This window comes from Sorex araneus, chromosome X (genome assembly GCF_027595985.1).
Source record: "Sorex araneus isolate mSorAra2 chromosome X, mSorAra2.pri, whole genome shotgun sequence".
NCBI lineage: Eukaryota > Metazoa > Chordata > Mammalia > Eulipotyphla > Soricidae > Sorex > Sorex araneus.
In genome coordinates this window covers 329,744,125-329,748,335 of record NC_073313.1, presented here as the reverse complement: position 1 = coordinate 329,748,335, position 4,211 = coordinate 329,744,125, and the positions used below count along the sequence as shown (strand labels likewise).

Genomic DNA, 4,211 nt, shown 5'->3' with positions numbered 1-4,211 from the left:
CCCTAAAGGCTCAAATATCTCAACTTCTCCTCCCAGTTAGTATTCCAAGCCTAGTTCTGCCCAACCTGTCTTGTAGTTAAATCAGTCTTAGGATGTCTGAAAAACAGGATCTGCTTGACTACTGTCACTTGTTGCTTTTCTGGAGAATGGTTTGGGGTTAGTAGAGCTTCTAATTTTCTTAAGCTAAAAATTGACTCAAAAAATTTAAAACAGTGCTCGCTTTGGCAGCACATATACTAAAATTGGAACGATACAGAGAAGATTAGCATGGCCCCTGTGCAAGGATGACACGCAAATTCATGAAGCGTTCCATATTTTTAGAACTTTCCTCAAGATAGTCGAGGCCATCTAACACAAGCCTACGGCAAGCATTATCCTCAACGGGGAAAAACTAAGGGCCTTTCCTCTGAGATCAGGCACAAGACAAGGATGCCCACTCTCACCACTCCTCTTCAATATAGTACTGGAAGTACTTGTGATAGCTATTAGACAAGGAAAAGAGATTAAGGGCATCCAGATAGGAAAGGAAAAAATCAAACTCTCACTATTTGCAGACGACATGATACTATATCTAGAGAAGCCTAAAGCCTCTACTAAGAAACTCTTAGAAACAATAGACTTATACAGTAAAGTTGCAGGCTACAAAATCAATACCCAAAAATCCATGGCCTTCATATATGCAAACAATGAGGCAGAGGAAAGGGACATGAAAAAAGCAATCCCATTCACAATCGTGCCCCAGAAAATCAAGTACCTCGGAATCAGCTTAACCAAGGAAGTAAAAGACCTTTACAAAGAAAACTACAAAACGCTACTCCATGAAATCAAAGAGGACATGAGGAAATGGAAACATATACCCTGCTCGTGGATAGGGAGAATCAATGTTGTCAAAATGGCAATACTCCCTAAAGCATTATACAGATTCAACGCGATCCCTATAAGGATACCCATGACATTCTTCAAAGAAATGGATCAAGCAATCCTAAAATTCATATGGAATAACAAACGTCCAAGGATAGCTAAAACAATTCTTGGGAAAAAGACAATGGGAGGCATCACCCTCCCCAACCTCAAACTTTACTACAAAGCAGTAACAATTAAAACAGCATGGTACTGGAACAAAGGCAGAGCTGTAGACCAATGGAACAGGGTGGAATATCCCTACACACAACCCCAAATGTATGATCATCTAATCTTTGATAAGGGAGCAAGAGATGTGAAATGGAGCAAGGAAAGCCTCTTTAACAAATGGTACTGGCACAACTGGACAACCACATGCAAAAAAATGGGTTTAGACCTTGACCTGACACCATGCACAAAAGTCAGATCAATATGGATTAAAGACCTCAACATTAGACCACAAACCATAAGGTACATTGAAGACAAGGTCGGCAAAACCCTCCATGATATTGAAGATAACGGTATCTTCAAAGGTGACAAGGAACTAAGCAATCTAGTAAAAACAGAGATCAACAAATGGGACTACATTAAACTAAAAAGCTTCTGCACCGCAAAAGATACAGTGACCAGAATACAAAGACTATCCACAGAATGGGAAAGGATATTTACACAATAACCATCAGATAAGGGGTTGATATCAATGGTATATAAAGCACTGGTTGAACTCTACAAGAAGAAAACATCCAACCCCATCAAAAAATGGGGCGAAGAAATGAAAAGAAACTTTACCAAGGAAGAAATATGAATGGCCAAAAGGCACATGAAAAAGTGCTCTACATCACTAATAATCAGAGAGATGCAGATCAAAACAACCATGAGATACCACCTCACACCACAGAGACTAGCACACATCCAAAAGAACAAAAGCAACCCCTGTTGGAGAGGATGTGGGGAGAAAGGGACCCTTCTTCACTGCTGGTGGGAATGCCGACTGGTTCAGCCCTTCTGGAAAACAATTTGGACGATTCTCAAAAAATTAGATATTGAACTCCCATTTGACCCAGCAATACCACTGCTGGGAATATATCCCAGAGAGGCAAAAAAGTATAATCGAAATGACATCTGCACATGTATTTTCATCGCAGCACTGTTTACAATAGCCAGAATCTGGAAAAAACCCGAATGCCCCAGAACGGATGATTGGTTGAGGAAACTTTGGTACATCTATACGATGGAATACTATGCAGCTGTTAGAAAAAAGGAGGTCAAGAATTTTGTAGGTAAGTGGATGGGCATGAAAAGTTTCATGCTGAGTGAAATGAGTCAGAAAGAGAGAGACAGACATAGAAAGATTGCACTCATCTATGGTATATAGAATAACAGAGTGGGAGACTAACACCCAAGAACTGTAGAAATAAGTACCAGGAGGTTGACTCCATGGCTTCGAGGCTGGCCTCACGTTCTGGGGGAAGGGCAACTCAGAGAAGCGATCACCAACTATAATGTAGTCGAAGGCCATGCGGGGGAAGGGAGTTGTGGGCTGAATGAGGGCTAGAGACTGAGCACAGTGGCCACTCAACACCTTTATTGCGGGCCATAGAAGCTAAATAGAGAGAGAGAACAGAAGGGAATGCCCTGCTACAGTGGCAGGGTGGGGTAGGGTGGAGATGGGATTGGGGAGGGTGGGAGGGACGCTGGGTTTACGGGTGGTGGAGAATGGGCACTGGTGAAGGGATGGGTTCCCGAACTTTGTATGAGGGAAGTATAAGCACAAAAGTGTATAAATCTGTAACTGTACCCTCATGGTGATTCTCTAATTAAAAATAAATAAATTTAAAAAAAATTTAAAACATGGGGCTGGAACAATAATACAGCGGGTAGGATGTTTGCCTTGCATGCAGCCGACCTGGGTTCGATTCCCAGCATCCCATATGGTCCCCCGAGCACTGCCAGAAGTGATTCCTGAGTGTAGAGCCAGGAGTCAGCCCTGAGCATCGTCAGGTGTGACCCAAAACCCCCCCAAAAATTTAAAACAATATCCTAGGCCAATCAAACATATTTTGGGAAGTTTCCATCCTGATTCTAACCTAACACATAATTATCACAAAAAGAGTAATGGGTGCCTTCTTCAAATGGCTGTTTTTTAGGGCTGAAGAAAGAGATCACATAAAAGTTGTACAATAAAGTATATATTCCTTTATTTAGGGTCCATACATATTTATTTCCTCTCTTTCTTACTGAGAAAGATTTATCTTGAAAAACTTGTAAAAGTAAAAACTTGTAAAAGTAAAAGCTTGTAAAATAATTTTTCATTAAACAAAAGGTTCTGTTTTTTTTTAATTTTTATTTTATTGAATCACCTTGAAAAAAATATACAAAGCTGTCAGGTCTAAGTCGCAGTCATACAATGATTAAACCCCCATCCCTTCACTAGTGCACATGTTCCACCACCAAGAATCCCAATATAACCCCCTACCATCCACCCTCCACCTAAGTAGCTAATGATCTTCACTTTATTTTCTCTATACTTTGAATACATTCAATATTTCAATGGAGAACTCGCTATTATTGTCTGGAATTTTCCCCCAACAATCATGCCTGCTGAAAAAGCATCATTTAATAATTTCTTTTTATTGCTGAGAATGAAGACTCTATGAGCTCGCATGGCCATGATAGCGGCTGCATGGTTTTGTATTTCTGATATTTTGGCTCAGTTCACAGTCTAGATGCATTTCTGTAAGAAGCCGCTCTGGGTGTCAAAATGGGTTAGAAGACCTCTCGGATTATAGTCTTTAGGAGCAGAGGTCCGTTTCGCGCACAGCAGCTCCAGATCTGATCTGGGCGGAGATAAGTCGCAGTGTAGGACCCTAGAGTGATCAAATAAGAACAAGAGTATGGATTGAGATCAGATTCAGGTACTTGACTGAATGTATCCTAAAATTAAGTCATTATTTGTCAAGAGTTGAATATTGCTTAATCAACAATTTAAGAATTCTTAAACATAGGTTTTATTTTTCAATTAATCAAAACTTTTTTTCACATTTTAATAGTGTTATAAATGTATTTAAAGCAATTGGTCAAATTAAGTTTTAAATCCATTTTATATGAATTATTATGCTTCACATCTGATTCTATATAGTTGAATGCTGCTTGCACTCTCTATGGCAGCAACAGAGTCTTATATTGCCGAGGCCACCCCTTTCCAAAATCATTATCAACCTGTTGTCAGACATCAGTCACAGTCTCTGAGGAGTTTACATAAAGAATTAACACTTAACTTGGGTGTTGTTAAGTCTTAATTTCAAGTTTAT

The 4,211-nt window shown here is 39.8% G+C and overlaps 1 non-coding gene across 1 annotated transcript; it reads left to right on the top strand.

The window, feature by feature from the left end:
- The first annotated feature begins 212 nt into the window (after positions 1-212).
- Positions 213-319, top strand: LOC129400388 (U6 spliceosomal RNA). The gene has a single exon (XR_008627631.1). It is a non-coding gene; the product is annotated as a U6 spliceosomal RNA (small nuclear RNA).
- Positions 320-4,211: the final 3,892 nt, after the last annotated feature.